The following is a 17,956-nucleotide window of genomic DNA, read 5'->3' on the forward strand; positions in this document are numbered from 1 at the left end:
GGTCAGATACATCACATGATCACACTGACAGAACCACAGGCACATAGACACAGGCAACAGAGCATGCACAATGTCGGCACTAGTACAGTGTATATCCACCTTTCGCAGCAATGCAGGCTGCTATTCTCCCAAGGAGACGATCGTAGAAATGCTGGATGTAGTCCTGTGGAACGGCTTGCCATGCCATTTCCACCTGGCGTCTCAGTTGGACCAGCGTTCGTGCTGGACGTGCAGACCGCGTGAGACGACGCTTCATCCAGTCCCAAACATGCTCAATGGGGGACAGATCCGGAGATCTTGCTGGCCAGGGTAGTTGACTTACACCTTCTAGAGCACGTTGGGTGGCACAGGATACATGCGGACGTGCATTGTCCATTTGGAACAGCAAGTTCCCTTGCCGGTCTAGGAATGGTAGAATGATGGGTTCGATGACTGTTTGGATGTACCGTGCACTATTCAGTGTCCCCTCGACGATCACCAGAGGTGTACGGCCAGTGTAGGAGATTGCTCCCCACACCATGATGCCGGGTGTTGGCCCTGTGTGCCTCGGTCGTATGCAGTCCTGATTGTGGCGCTCACCTGCACGGCGCCAAACACGCATACGACCATCATTGGCACCAAGGCAGAAGCGACTCTCATCGCTGAAGACGACACGTCTCCATTCGTCCCTCCATTCACGCCTGTCGCGACACCACTGGAGGCAGGCTGCACGATGTTGGGGCGTGAGCGGAAGACGGCCTAAATGGGTGCGGGACCGTAGCCCAGCTTCATGGAGACGGTTGCGAATGGTCCTCGCCAATACCCCAGGAGCAACAGTGTCCCTAATTTGCTGGGAAGTGGCGGTGTGGTCCCCTAGGGCACTGCGTAGGATCCTATGGTCTTGGCGTGCATCCGTGCGTCGCTGCTGTCCGGTCCCAGGTCGACGGGCACGTGCACCTTCCGCCGACCACTGGCGACAACATCGATGTACTGTGGAGACCTCACGCCCCACGTGTTGAACAATTCGGCGGTACGTCCACCCGGCCTCCGCATGCCCACTATACGCCCTCGCTCAAAGTCCGTCAACTGCACATACGGTTCACATCCACGCTGTCGCGGCATGCTACCAGTGTTAAAGACTGCGATGGAGCTCCGTATGCCACGGCAAACTGGCTGACACTGACGGCGGCGGTGCACAAATGCTGCGCAGCTAGCGCCATTCGACGGCCAACACCGCGGTTCCTGGTGTGTCCGCTGTGCCATGCGTGTGATCATTGCTTGTACAGCCCTCTCGCAGTGTCCGGAGCAAGTATGGTGGGTCTGACACACCAGTGTCAATGTGTTCTTTTTTCCATTTCCAGGAGTGTATTTTAGTTTGAATTTAACGAGACTCGACTACTAGAAAATGATTAAACATATAGTAAAGGATGTACAAACCTGGAGTTTTCTTTAATGTAAGCAACTGATGAAAATGTTAGATTTGTATAAAAATTAGTACCATCTTATATCTAGTAACAGATTTACCACAGCAGAGTGAAGCAGATGCAACTTAATATATATAATGAAATACCAAAAATTATTTAATAAAATAATAAAAGGAAGAGGAGGAAAAAAAAATTTCATTAACTTCTGAAAAACCATTACTGAAAGAATTTAATAACTATTTGTGAACTGCCAGTATACAGGAATGGCTGTGAATTGCTCATCAGAATACAGTTAGGAATGAGTCAGCAAATTAACTCTCACCACTCTAGCACGCCTTAGCTTGCCTCTGTACAAAAATTTTTAATTGCGACGAACAATACTTTATAAAATGCTCTCAGTCCTGAGATTACTCAAATAACTGACACAAGATGTATTATTGTGTATCCAGAAGGCTGAAGATTCAATTTTACTGCACAATATTTTGGTGACTGACCTAGCTGCTTTCAGCAAGTACTGAAAGCAATGACCTCAAACTTGTTGACTGCATGTACTCCAACCTCAGTATTTTGGATCTGACATTTATTCCCAGTGCTGGTCGTGTTGAATTTACACTGCATCCAATATACTTCATACTAATTAACAAAGGCTGGAAGTATAATATGTACCCAAAAATAACCAGAATACCATTGCAGTGCGTGGAGCTTGTGTAGTATACATTTCTGTCACTACATGTGTTTAGCGCAACTCATCGCCAGTTCAGTGCTGCCTCCATTGTCAACCTGGCTTGTTCTGTCGATCTTCAGTGATTGTTTTTGCTAGCACTGCTTCGTTCTTGTTTCATTTCTTATGATGGCAAATGTAAGTGAATAATGTGCAGTGTGAAATTTTGTTTTCGACTCGATAAAAATACTGTTGAAACTGTTTTAATGTTGTAAACTGTTTACCAAGATGACGCTATAGGAAAAACTCAAGTATACGAGTGGTTTGCTAGATTTAAAAATGGCAATATGTCGATTGATGACAAAACTAATTCTGGACATCAATCAACTGCCTGAATTGATGAAAATATTGAAAAAATTCAAGAGCTTGTGATCACAGTCCATCGACAGACAATTTATTAACTGTCAGAGACTGCGCAACAGTGATCGTCAAAAAAGACCCTAATTGTGACACGCAGGAGACTGGTTCCTGCACAACGACGACACACCTACACAAAAGCCATATCTGTTAGACAGTTTTTGGGGGAAAAAAACCACCACAGTTCCACAGCCCCACTTACTGTACTTGCCTGACCTGGCTTCGTGTGACTTTTTCTTATTTCCTCACATGAAAAGGGGCTTGAAAGGACACTGATTTGACAACACTGAAGAAGTCAAGAAACAGTGGAAGCACCAGTGGGACATATGCATTAGCTCAATGGAGAGTATTTTGAAGGGGATAAGGTTGCTTTGTAAACAATTTGAAAATATATAGCTATTAAAAAATAATACTTTTTTTTACATCCTTTTGTAATTTAATTTTACCCATTGCTGTCAGTGTTCGTTCCATAACTGTATAACTTTTGTAAAATAAGGAACAACCACCTTTGGTCACAACTGTTATTTTATTGAAATGCACGATGCATTTCAAGCCTTGGAGGCTCACCTGCAGGTGCTTTCACAGCCTACATTGGTTTACTTTCCAGATTTAAATTAATTATAATCCTGCTAAGATCAAAATGATATATTAGTAAGTGGCACATTGTGAATATAAGATTACAAGATCAATACAAATCGAAAAATTACATGCTGTTTCCAGTGGTGGATACATGCTTTTGAAGCACAGTATCAGTAAAAAGGTTTATGTACATATATACACTTTTCATTCTACAGGACTTTTATAAACACAAGTCAAAACAAGTCACAGAATTTCAAATGTAAAGATGCTGCATTTCTACAAATACAAAGGTGTTGTTATTTCAAAGATGATAGAAAACTATTACATTAGTAATTATACAGGATATCATTTACAAAACAAATGTTTGTGAATATGTCAAATGTGGATTATGTTATCAAATGGTTGCAATATTAAGTAATTGTTTCTTTAGGAAAAAATAAACTTCTAAAATTACTGAAAAACCTGGAACTACTAAGCTGTTTGCTCACTCAACATGTTTTCAGACGATTTTTCTTTGTGTAATATTATTTCTAATTGTTCTCGTAGATCAAGTTTTTATCATGGTTTTCTGTGTGGAGTATAGGCTGCTATGACTGTCACCTAGTCTGTGTCTGTTAAGGTACATTTGGTTAGCCATTGTGGATTTGGTGAAGCGATAAAGTCTAAAAGCATCAGTGTGTTCATTGTCATGTGTGGAAAGCTCTAATTACAACAACTTAAAAAAACTTTGTAGCAAATACACAGAAAGATGCTGATAGGGCCAACATGAACCATAATGAACAGATTGACTTAGCACATGATATTAATGAAATTATTAATCAAAACTCAACTAACATTATGCTACTGTTGTTAAGGTGGATAAGGGAAATTCCACTGTTGTTCTTTACAGAAAGTATTACCTTACTGGAACTCAATTCATTTCTCAATAAACAACATTACTGAATTGAAACATGACCCAACCACTAAATTTAATAAAAAATAATGAAAATGCTTAGCCAATGTAACTTTCCTGCTGTCTGATAGACAAGTAAAAAGGTGCATATTAATGAACCCCACTGACCCCAAACTTAGAGCACAACCAAAGACACACAAGCCTAACTTTCCAGTTAGACCGATTATCGACTGCAAGTATACAAACTTCCCAACAATTAAATAATATCCTCTGGCAATTTTATGCTTTTGAAACAACATACCTGATAAAAAATACACTTGAGTTAACAACACTCATCAAAGATGTAAAAATATCTACAGATTTGCCTCATTTGACACTGTTAATTTATTCACAGACCTATCGGTCTGGGAGACAATTGAAACTATCAGAAAAAACCTTATCAAATACAAAAACTGGGAGACAATTGAAACTATCAGAAAAAACCTTATCAAATACAAAAACTAACCATTCCTCAATTCACTCCACAATAAATCAAGTTCACAGCTGAACATGAAACCAATTGATCCATAAATTTCTTAGACCTCACAATTGTTAACAAACAACAAAGACAAATTTTTACATTTAATCGAAACCAGCCTACACTGGCATCACAATAGACAAATCATCAAAACTGTGTTGTATTTCAATCTATGTTCAAGAGGACATTACCTTTGAACCCCACAGCACTAATACAAGAAATTGATACAATCAAAGCTATTTCAATAAATAATAGATATTCAGAAAAGTCAATTGACAAACTATCCAACAAAATACAGGCCAACATCAGAAATAAAAACATTGTAGGAATGACTGACAACACATTTCTTCACAAGTATTCTCTATTTAGGCACAGCCTCACACAAAATTAATAATATATTTAGAAATAACAATATTAAAATATCATTCCCCACGAAACAACAAATTTCAACACCACACCTCACACAGCAAACACAAACACCCAAGCAACAGAACATAACGGAATATATAAATAACAATGTAAAAGCTGCCCTGCATTTTACAACAGCAAAACGGGAAGAATTTTCCACACCTTACAAAGAAACACTGATGCTTTGAGACTTAAGCACCTTGAAAGAACCCTAACAGGCAATCACATGTACCTTAACAGATAAAGATTGGGTAAGATCCACAACAGCCTAACTGTGCTCCGCACAGAACATCATACTAAAAATTTTATCTACAAGAACAATTAGAAATAATGTTACACAAAGAAAAATCTTCATAAAACATGATGGATGAACAAACAGTTTAGCAGCCACAGTTTTTTCAGTGGTTTTACAACTTTATTTTTCCCTAAAGAAACAAATACTTAATAGCACAGCAATTATATAATACACATTTGACATATTCACAAAGATTTGTTTTTTGTTTATATTCTCTTGTAACTATGTTTACTTAACCCAGTGACCATCACTTGAATTCAACACAGTTACCAGAGTACTTGGAACCCAAGGGTTTCTAGTGCATGCTTCGCTTCTCTGTATGTGCTTCTTTGGTTCAGTTCACATAGCATGCGAAAGAAACATCTCTGTGGAAAGAATGTAGTGTGACGGTAGTGCCATTCTGTGTATTGTACGTGTGTATTTTCTGTAATATGTTTATCAGCAGTAAAGGTGTGTGTGTGTGTGTGTGTGTGTGTGTGTGTGTGTGTGTGTGTGTTTTAATTCAATCACCCACCCATGTCCATGTGTCAATACTCACTGCACACACAAAAACTACAACAAGTTATGTGCCAATGCACAGATGTAGTAAGCACGTTTGAGTTTGACGAAAAAAGAACACAAGGTACAAGACCTGATGAAGATGATGCATCTGACATTCTACCTTAGCTGACAACAAAGGAAAGAATTCCGAATAATGAGACCATCTGTGAAGATTTATCACCTGCGCAGAAAGAAATTTTTCACATGGTCAATTTCAATTCATGTTTGTTCACTGATACAACATCGTGAGGCATGGGATACCATATAACCCGGATTTGCAACCTGTTACCATCAGTTGGACCCAAAGAAAAAGGAGAAAAATGAGAGGGCCTCGTGCGTCATTCTACCTAGAGACTCTATAACTAGCAAAGGAAGTGTGGGAGATGTTGGAAAAAATACACTGCAACAACAGCCTACTTAACACTATGTGCAAGATGAGGGAGTTAGTAAATATGAAGAAAGAAGATAATATGAGTACAAATGACTATGTAATGCAGATATTGGCTGCCAACAGAAGTGAAGGAATGGGGCTTTATCTTTAATGACAAAACAGGTGCAGGCTTCATGCTTCTTGGACTGCCTCTGGAGAAGTGTGAAGGCCTCATTAGAAGTTCAGAAAAAAGATGAAGACAGATTAAAAACAGACCTCATCATCAACAGACCAGAATTAGAAGAGAAGTGCCTGGAACCAGATTCGAAGTCTACTAAGAGCCGAGAGGAAGCCAAAGCATATGCAACGCAAGGTGGAGGTCATAAATAATAAGACTTTTGCCAGCGCCATTACAAACACTGTAAACAAAACCAAGAAGGTGAGAAGAACACAGCCAGCAGAAACAGGCTATGTTTCTCCTGTGCTTGAATCAGTTCACATTGTTAAGGAGTGCCCATATTTCCATGGAAAACAAGAGGGGGGAGCAGGGGGGAGGGGGGGTGCACTAAGGCAGCAGAATGTTCCCAAGAAATCAGCATACAGGGCAAGTGGGTGCAAATTGAACAGTATTAAGAATTATCCAAACAGTGAACACTCAAGTGCAAGTACAAAGAAAGACGGTGAAACAGTGGCCATGACAGTGAGCAAAAGTGGAGAACATAGAAAGTGCTGGTGGAAAGCTGTGGGTTCTGGATTCATATGACTGGTCACCAAGAGATACTACAGGACTTAGAGCAGAGAAACTTCGGAGAAGTGAAAGTGCCCAATTGGAAAGTACTTCAGTTACTGGCAGAGGAAGTGTCACGAAAGCAGAAAAGTCACGTTGGGGTGCATAAATCCTGTTAACAGATGTGCTTCTGGTGAAACAACTGGATGGGAACCTGCTGTTTGTTAAACAAGTTGAAAAGAAAGGAATATGCATTAGTTCAAAAAAAAATGGTGATGGCAATGTGTCTTTTGGTGATAAGGAAGTGCTGAGAGGAAAATTATCAGGCAGTGGTATCTATGTAATGCACTGTGAATATTATAAAGTGAATAACAATACAATGATGCTCCACAATGACAAAATACATCAAATGGTGGAAAACACAGCAACAGCCAGACAGACAGAAATTTTGTGGCGCCAAAGATTTGGACACAGAGAAGCTTCACCCAAAATATGTGGAGTCACTAAGCATAAAGAAAAATGTAAAAAGTCTGTGTGTGTGTGTGTGTGTGTGTGTGTATGTGTGTGTGTGTGTGTGTGTGTGTGTAAGGAGAAACAAAAAGAGGGCCTTCCAAACCAAGTCAAACTACTACTGAAAATGTTCTAGAACTTATACATGGTGATATATGTTATATTAGGCAGACCTCCTTAAGTGGAGCTCATTACTATGCTGCTTACCTGGGTTATCAGTTAAGTTATTCGATAGTGAAAGTGCTAAGGCAAAAAAGTGATACGTGTGACTCTGTTGTAAAGTTTAAGGGATGTGCACAAGTTAGTGACAGGGAGAAAACTGCAGAGTTTCCAAATGCAAAATGGGACTGAGTACATCAATAGCAAACCTGAACAATTATGCAATTATACTGGAAAAGCACAGTTTACTCTCTCCGTCCAATAGAAAATCCGAGCACCTGAATCACGCACTTACATCCATTGTGAATGTGAAGTGTCAAATCTGGAGAAGTTTTTTTGTCATCAGTCTACTGACTGGTTTGATGCGGCCCGCCACGAATTCCTTTCCTGTGCTAACCTCTTCATCTCAGAGTAGCACTTGCAACCTACGTCCTCAATTATTTGCTTGATGTATTCCAATCTCTGTCTTCCTCTACAGTTTTTGCCCTCTACAGCTCCCTCTAGTACCATGGAAGTCATTCCCCTATGTCTTAGCAGATGTCCTATCATCCTGTCCCTTCTCCTTATCAGTGTTTTCCACATATTCCTTTCCTCTCCGATTCTGCGTAGAACCTCCTCATTCCTTACCTTATCAGTCCACCTAATTTTCAATATTCATCTATAGCACCACATCTCAAATGCTTCGATTCTCTTCTGTTCCGGTTTTCCCACAGTCCATGTTTCACTACCATACAATGCTGTACTCCAGACGAACATCCTCAGAAATTTCTTCCTCAAATTAAGGCCGGTATTTGATATTAGTAGACTTCTCTTGGGCAGAAATGCCTTTTTTGCCATAGCGAGTCTGCTTTTCATGTCCTCCTTGCTCCGTCCGTCATTGGTTATTTTACTGCTAGGTAGCAGAATTCCTTAACTTCATTGACTTTGTGACCAACAATCCTGATGTTACATTTCTCGCTGTTCTCATTTCTACTACTTCTCATTACCTTCATCTTTCTCCGATTTACTCTCAAACCATACTGTGTACTCATTAGACTGTTCATTCCGTTCAGCAGATCATTTAATTCTTCTTCACTTTCACTCAGGATAGCAATGTCATCAGCGAATCTTATCATTGATATCCTTTCACCTTGTATTTTAATTCCACTCCTGAACCTTTCTTTTATTTCCATCATTGCTTCCTCGATGTACAGATTGAAGAGTAGGGGCGAAAGGCTACAGCCTTGTCTTACACCCTTCTTAATACGAGCACTTCGTTCTTGATCGTCCACTCTTATTATTCCCTCTTGGTTGTTGTACATATTGTACATGACCTGTCTCTCCTTATAGCTTACCCCTGCTTTTTTCAGAATCTCGAACAGCTTGCAACATTTTATACTGTCAAACGCTTTTTCCAGGTCGACAAATCCTATGAACGTGTCTTGATTTTTCTTTAGCCTTGCTTCCATTATTAGCCGTAACATCAGAATTGCCTCTCTCGTGCCTTTACTTTTCCTAAAGCCGAACTGATCGTCACCTAGCACATTCTCAATTTTCTTTTCCATTCTTCTGTATATTATTCTTGTAAGCAGCTTCGATGCATAAGCTGTTAAGCTGATTGTGCGATAATTCTGGCACTTGTCAGATCTTGCCGTCTTCGGAATTGTGTGGATGATGCTTTTCCGAAATTCAGATGGTATGTCGCCAGACCCATATATTCTACACACCAACGTGAATAGTCGTTTTGTTGCCACTTCCCCTAATGATTTTAGAAATTCTGATGGAATGTTATCTATCCCTTCTGCCTTATTTGACCCTAAGTCCTCCAAAGCTCTTTTAAATTCCGATTCTAATATTGGATCCCCTATCTCTTCTAAATCGACTCCTGTTTCTTCTTCTATCACATCAGACAAATCTTCACCCTCATAGAGGCTTTCAATGTATTCTTTCCATCTATCTGCTCTCTCCTCTGAATATAACAGCAGAATTCCCGTTGCACTCTTAATGTTACCACCGTTGCTTTTAATGTCACCAAAGGTTGTTTTGACTTACCTGTATGCTGAGTCTGTCCTTCCGACAATCATATCTTTTTCAATGTATTCACATTTTTCCTGCAGCCATTTCGTGTTAGCTTCCCTGCACTTCCTATTTATTTCATTCCTCAGCGACTTGTATTTTTGTATTCCTGATTTTTCTGGAACATGTTTGTACTTCTCCTTTCATCAATCAACTGAAGTATTTCTTCTGTTACCCATGGTTTCTTCGGAGCTACCTTCTTTGTACCTATGTTTTCCTTCCCAACTTCTGTGATGACCCTTTTTAGAGACATGCATTCCTCTTCAACTGTGTTGCCTACTGCGCTGTTCCTTATTGCTGTATCTATAGCATTAGAGAACTTCAAATGTTTCTCGTCATTCCTTAGAACTTCCGTATCCCACTTCTTAGCATATTGATTCTTCCTGACTAATGTCTTGAACTTCAGCCTACTCTTCATCACTACTATATTGTGATCTGAGTCTATATCTGCTCCTGGGTATGCCTTGCAATCCAGCATCTGATTTCGGAATCTCTGTCTGACCATGATGTAATCTAATTGAAATCTTCCCGTATCTCCCGGCCTTTTCCAAGTATACCTCCTCCTCTTGTGATTCTTGAACAGGGTGTTCGCTATTACTAGCTGAAACTTGTTACAGAACTCAATTAGTCTTTCTCCTCTTTCATTCCTTGCCCCAAGCCCATATTCTCCTGTAACCTTTTCTTCTACTCCTTCCCCTATAACTGCATTCCAGTCGCCCATGACTATTAGATTTTCATCCCCCTTTACATACTGCATTACCCTTTCAATATCGTCATACACTTTCTCTATCTGTTCATCTTCAGCTTGCGACGTTGGCATGTATACCTGGACTATCATTGTCGGTGTTGGTCTGCTGTCGATTCTGATTAGAACAACCTGGTCACTGAACTGTTCACAGTAACAGACCCTCTGCCCTATCTTCCTATTCATAACGAATCCTACACCTGTTATACCATTTTCTGCTGCTGTTGATATTACCGATACTCATCTGACCAGAAATCCTTGTCTTCCTTCCACTTCACTTCACTGACCCCTACTATATCTAGATTGAGCCTTTGCATTTCCCTTTTCAGATTTTCTAGTTTCCCTACCACGTTCAAGCTTCTGACATTCCACGCCCTGACTCGTAGAACATTATCCTTTCGTTGATTATTCAATCTTTTTCTCATGGTAACCTTTCCCTTGCCAGTCCCCTCCCGGAGATCCGATGGGGGACTATTCCGGAATCTTTTGCCAATGGAGAGATCATCATGACACTTCTTCAACTACAGGCCACATGTCCTGTGGATAAACGTTACGTGTCTTTAATGCAGTGGTTTCCATTGCCTTCTGCATTCTCATGTCGTTGATCATTGCTGATTCTTCCGCCTTTAGGGGCAATTTCCCACCCCTAGGACAAGAGTGTGCCCTGAACGTCTATCTGCTCCTCCGCCCTCTTTGACAAGGCCATTGGCAGAACGAGGCTGACTTCTTATGCCGGAAGTCTTTGGCCGCCAATGCTGATTATTTATCAAAATTTAGGCAGTGGCGGGGATCGAACCCGGGACCGAAGACGTTTTGATTATGAATCAAAGACGCTACCCCTAGACATCTAACAAACTTGGAGAATGGGCAGAAGAATGTGTATTTTGGAGTAGAAACAGGATCAAAATGATATTGTCTGTGGAATCCTGGACAAAGAAAAATCCTTTCGAAAAGAGGTGTCATCTTTGATGAGAAAGTATTCCCTCTGAAAACTCTAATAAACAAAGAACTAACTTTTCCAGGGGAAGTAATCAGACAGTAACAGCTGATCCACAGAGCAATGAGGTGACAGCAGACATTGCCAATATGATGCAGCTGAGCTTTCCTGATCTATCAAGAGATGATGACAGTAGACCATCAAAGAGTGCAGAACCTGTAACAGATGATATGGTTGAGTCAACAGCTGTCTGAGGAGATTGGAACAAATATGAGATTGGAGAAGAAGGTGGATACCATACTGAAGGCAGTGCAGTTACCAGCAGTGGAGGAGTGGGATGCCAAGGTGGAAAGTGAAATTTCTAGCGCAAATGGTGAAGTAGGGTTATGACAGTCTTCACATCTGGTGAAAACCACGCAGTTCATGTCTCTTTTCTTCTACTACCATGTGTAAAGTGAAAACAACTCATCCAACATCAGCAGAAGAGACTTTAGCCTCAGTTCACAGGAACAAGTGGTCTACAGTCATGGAGTTGGAGATGAGTAGTCTAAAATGCAACAGTACATGGCAACTTCTTGACAAATTGCTGATTGTGTTATAGGAACTGAGTGAATGTTTACTACAAAGTGAAATCAGAGAAGGTGAGATTACTAAATTTAAAGCTATGATAGTAGCTTTGGGGTATAACAAGATATTTGGAGTACATTACTGGGAAAGTTACAGCCCAGTAATGAGGTGAAGTGGCTTGAGGATTTTGGTAGCAACTGGAGTACTTAGGGGATGGAAAAATCAAACAAGTTGATGTAGAAACTGTCCTCAATAGCCCCATAAATGGCAGTGTTTTCATGGAGCAACCACAATTGTTTAGTGTGGGGAATAAAGTGTTTTTATTGAATAAGAGTTTGTATGTGCTTCACCAAGCAGGTAAGGATTAGAACAATATTTTCTGTCCTGTGATGAAAAAGTTAGGTTTGAAATAAGGTGAACAGGGTCCTTGTATATTCTTCTATAAACATTTGGTCATTGGGGTTCATGCTGGCGATGTTGTTGTAGTAGATGAGGAAGAGAGGATTGAAAAATTCAAGGGTTTTGAAATCTCACATTAGCACTAAAGAAATGCACAACATCTTGTTTATTTAATGACTTAACATTGAGCAGTCTGAAGAGCAGGTGGAACCAAACTACTTACAATGCGCAGAAACAGAGAGAATTTGAAATGAATGCATGACTGCAAGGGCATAGCTACACGAATGACAACCATTTTGTTGAAGACAATAATTACAGGCTATTTGACCAGAAACTAGCAAACGGTAGTGGGTTGTTTGTTGTATATATCTATCTGTATTTGACCTGATACTGCCTTCATTGCAGGAAGGTTGTGTCAGTTCAATTTCAAATGAACTGTTTCTGATTGGGCCAGAGTAAAATGGGTGTTTCGTTACATGCAACGAACTAAAGATTTGAGGTTATGTTTCAGTGTCAATCGTTCTGATCCTAGAGCATTCAGTGATGCTGTCTGGGCAAATGACCCAGCCGATAGTAAATCTGTAGCAGAGTAAACAATTTTGTTAGCTGGAAGAGTAAAAGGCAATCCATTGTAGCCACCTCCACAGTAGAAGCCAAATACATTTCAATGTTCAATACATATAAGGAGATGGAATGGTTTGTAGATATTTTAAATTGGATTAAGTGTTCTGTATTTGTTACACTACCCCTGCAGGCAAATACTGACAAGACAGGCACCACTGAGATTACCAAAAAAAGTGGGTGTCAGAGTGCACTATCAAAGTCCGGCAGACTATTTTGGATGGTTTAAGTAAATTTCAAGTAATGACAACACTGCATACATCTTGACTGAAGGTCTTACCGGTATTAAAACTAAGAGATTCAGAGACATGTCAGGATTAAATTAAGTATCAATTCATGTTGGATGACTACCTGCCTGTTAAGTTGTGTCTCATTTTTGTTCTTAAGTTTAATAATGTATATTTGCAATCTGAAACTGATAAGTTATTCTCTTGTGATGTCCAATGAGGGAAGTGTTGCAATTATGTTTACTTACTGCAGTGACCATTGCCAGAGCACTCAGAAGCTGAGGGTTTCTAGAGTATGCTTCTGCTCTCTGTATAGGTTCTCTGGTTCAGTTCGAGTAGAGTGAATATATATATATATATATATATATATATATATATATATATATATATATATATATATATATATATATATATAATAGAGGGAAACATTCCATGTGGGAAAAATGTATCTAAAAACAAAGATGCTGTAACTTACTGAACAAAAGCATTGATATGTTGATAGAGACAATAACAAACACAAACTCACACAAATTTCAAGCTTTTGCAACCCACGGTTGCTTCATCAGGAAACAGGGAATGAGAGGGAAAGACGAAAGGATGTGGGTTTTAAGGGAGAGGATAAGGAGTCATTCCAAGAAAGACTTCACACACACACACACACACACACACACACACACACACACACACACACACACACACACACACACACACACACACTACCCTCTCCCTTAAAACCCACATCCTTTCGTCTTTCCGTCTCCTTCCCTCTTTCCTGATGAAGCAACTGTGGGTTGCGAAAGCTTGAAATTTGTGTGTGTGTGTATGTATGTGTTTGTGATTGTTATTGTCTGTATCAACATACCAACGCTTTCATTTGGTAAGTTACAGCATCTTTGTTTTTTATATATAAAAAATGTAGTGTGACCATAGTGCCTTTCTGTGGTAGTGGTATACTGTATGTGTATGTTTTCTGTAATACATTTATCAACAGTGACAAAGTGTATGTTTTGAGTGAACTACCCACCCATGTCCATGTGTTAATACTCGTTACATATGTAAAAATTATAACACTAATAATGTAACAGCTTTTTATCTTTTTGGAAATAATAACACCTGTTATTTTTAGAAATGCAGCATATTTACAAATGAAATGTTTTGCCTTGTTTTTGACTTGTGATTATAAAATGCACTGCAGAATAAAAAGGGTAAAACGTACATAAACTCATACTGTGAGTGGTGAGATACCATGTATCCGTCACTGTGAACAGTAAGTTATTTTTAAATTTGTATTCATTTTGTAAAATTACATTCACAATGTGGCACTTTATTGTATACCATTGCAATAGTACCATGACTAGAATTAACCTAACTCTGAAAAAAGAAAGGATGCAGACTGTCAAAGCACCTGAAGATGAGCCCTCAGGACTCAAAATGCATAGTGCATTGAAACAAAATCATGACTGTGACTGAAGCCAGTTGGTCTTTATTTTACGATAACATATAATGTTAAAAACTATCAAGTCTCCACAAAATGGCTGCATGCCTTGCAGCATGTGTGAATGGAACGGATTATAACAGTCTAGAAGAGGGACAGATGTGCAATGGCTGTAACTAGCTGAAGCTATCGAAGCACCAAGACACTTGAGGTGGTTGCTATGTTCTGCCTGTAGTATTTCATGAAACAAGGTACAAAAGAACAGTACTGTCAAACAGGTGTTAAGTTTATGATATAGCGTAATTACAAGTATCAAAATCAGAATTTTGGGACACCTAATAACAAGGAAAGGAGGCTTCAGTTGGTTTGGGATGTGGTATTCAGTTTATCAATATCTCACCAACTATCTGAACTGTCAGTTAAGATCATCATGGAATCAATATTTTATAGAAAGTCAGGTCCAGGAAATAAATATGCTTGTGAAACAATGCATTTTCTTATGCAAGATATCTAGTTCTCATATAAAATGTGACACACTACTAAAAGCATTTCACAATGTGGTACTGATAAGGAGCACACCTAAAATGATATCACCTCAGACAAATAGATCACATACCATATTCTGGTTAAGAAGGTAATTTTAGACCTTGCTGGTCATACAAAAATAGACATTATAAGAATAGATAAAATTTAATGAACTCTGCATATAAGTAAATCTTTGTCTTTCTTGAATTTTAAGGCATGTGAAAATAATTACCAGGAAAATTCTGCAAGCATATCCAAAATCTTGAGAAGCTTTTTGAATTCTGATACAAATGTCTTGTGTGTTTTGTTGAGCTTACAGTAAACTTATGTCAACTACAATATGATTATAAGCACATGTTACTTAACTACTCATAGGGCCTTTAGTGATTAAGGGAGAACTGTCGTCTAACTGCACTGGAAGCTGGAGGGGTCCGGGAGGGGGTGGGACAGGTGGAGGGGCCCGTGAGGGGTTGGGGTGGGGGCCAGTACAGGAATCAACCAGCACACAATACAATAGTTATTGCTTATTTCTTTCTCACCAACAACCACTTTTGCTTATATTTGGCATGTCAGTTGTGTACAACCTAAAATTCTCCATTTTTGAGGAAACCATGCGTAAAGTTCATGAAGCACAACTGATTCAAAACTGGCAGGCCTGAGACACAACTGAACAGTGCACATCTTTCATCATCATATATGGGATCTGCAAATGCATTTTTTCCTAAAAATGGGGGAAAGAAACTTTCATGATAGCCACTTACACCACGTAACAAAACTGCTGCTAATATAGCAATCAAGGTTGTCAAAGCAGACAACCTCCATATGTTTCCACTAATGCATTCTGCAGTTCTCTTTTTCATTTTTATTGTTTTCCTTTTTGTAATTGTTATGAATAAAAGGACTAATGGGGTAAGTAAATCAGTAATGAATAATAACAAGGTAGGCAAATAAACTACTCAAACAACATGAATTATTAACATTAGTTGCTTCAAAATTAATGTAGGTGTGTTCTGTCTACGTAAATAAATGAAAGGCAGTTTGTTTCTTGATATAGACATTTTGCTTCTTTTATTTGTGAAGCATCTTTGGTGGCCTGTGATACATGTTTCTTTTTATACATATAATAAACGTATTGCGTAGTAGGTACAATGTGTTACTATGCTATGTTTTGTCGTGTTTTTCTCTTGTTTTTCAGATCAGAAACAACTTTTATAGAACAAACATCGATTTCAAGTGCTGTTAGTCCATATTATTCCATATGTGTGATCCTTGAGAAGTGTTCATTCTGACCTTGTGCTCCAGCTGGTTGATTTCCTGCATTTTTTCAGCCACATTTATTATAACACATCAGATGCACTTTTCATTTTGTGGTCTATTTGAGTATGTTTACGGAGAGTACTGTTGGCAGCTGACACTGCATGTTTATCTTCTTGATCTGTGTGCGAGTGTGTGTGCATGGCACACACACACACACACACACACACACACACACACACACACACACAGACAGACAGACAGACAGACAGACAGAGAGAGAGAGAGAGAGAATCACAAACTGAAAATTGCAGATTATGTGTTATAATTTTATAATAGGTGTTGGTGAAAAACATGCTGGAAATCGGCCAGCTGGAGCACGAGGACCAAATGAACATATCTTCTAGTATGGACTAACAATGCTGGAAATTGTAAGAAACACCAAACAATAATTTAATTTCACAATATTTGTGCTACAAAAGTTGTTTCCATTATGAAAAACAAGAGAAAGATGTGACAAATTGAAACATAGAAATGTACTGTAATTACTACACAATACATTTATTATACAGATAAAAAAAAACTCTATTACAGGCCACTGAAGATGCTTCAAAAATAAAAAGTAAAATTTGTACAGAAGAAACAAACTGCCTTTCACTTAGTTGCATAGGCAGAAAAACACCTCCATGAATCTGGATGAGTTAAAAAATAATAATAAAATAAAATAAACTAATCCTGGTCACTCTGCAATGGCTCTTTCAGACACTCTGCTACATGTCTTCAATTTCCTTTGGACGACTAGATGGATGGTACTTGTCATATAAACATTCAAAGCAAATACTCGTGACATCAACAACATTTAATGAATGTAGTCTTCGTGCAACTACATCATTCCCTCCAAAGGTTTGGTAGCACACAGATTATGTTTACATTTAAAAATATTTCTTTTTGAGGAATTAATTTTGATGTAGGCTACAAATACTGTGAAACTGAAACTTGGTGCTGGAAGTTGATCATCAATTGTGCTGTAAATCATTATTGCCTCCATGGGGCGGTGCAATGCATTGAGTTCCAAAAGAATTTTTAAGCTTCAAGATAATGTTTTTAACTTGGCAATTAAAAATATAAATATCACATGGCTGGCACATAGATGTGCAGTTTGGTGGTATTACTTCCTATGTGCAGGTCAACTGACCCTCGTCATCTGTAAACAGGGTAGCATACGTGACGGTATTAGTTTCTCTCCCCCGGATACGAAATATCACATAGAATTTGTTACCAGCAACTTATGGATTCAAATTTTCTCAAGATATGTTTTTCAAAGTGAATTTGTCAATTTCCTGGATTTTTAGCAAGTGAATTAATCAATTTCTTCTATAACACAACGACCAAATTACTCAATAGTATTTTATAAGCACAGGGAGACTTAAGGCAACAATTTTCAAATGTTGTGATGTAATATTGTTCTGTATAGGAATGTGTTATTTTATGAGTACTACCATCTGCATCAACAGCTCATTTTTCTTTGTTATGGGATAATGTGCACTGAATGCGCATGTTTGCAGCAGCCTTACTCTGAATAATGTTTGTACAATGAGTCTTAAAATTTTAATTCTTCAGCAATCCAAATCACTCGAGAAATTTATTTGCCTGTTGTTGTTGTGATCTTTAATCCTGAGACTGGTTTGATGCAGCTCCCCATGCTACCCTATC

At 38.9% G+C, this 17,956-nt stretch overlaps 1 protein-coding gene across 2 annotated transcripts in view; it reads right to left on the bottom strand.

The window, feature by feature from the left end:
* Positions 1-17,956, bottom strand: part of LOC126356167 (protein alan shepard) — a 394,981-nt gene that overhangs the window by 120,544 nt on the left and 256,481 nt on the right. The window lies entirely within an intron of this gene.

This window comes from Schistocerca gregaria, chromosome 3, assembly GCF_023897955.1.
Source record: "Schistocerca gregaria isolate iqSchGreg1 chromosome 3, iqSchGreg1.2, whole genome shotgun sequence".
Classification (NCBI taxonomy): Eukaryota; Metazoa; Arthropoda; class Insecta; order Orthoptera; family Acrididae; genus Schistocerca; species Schistocerca gregaria.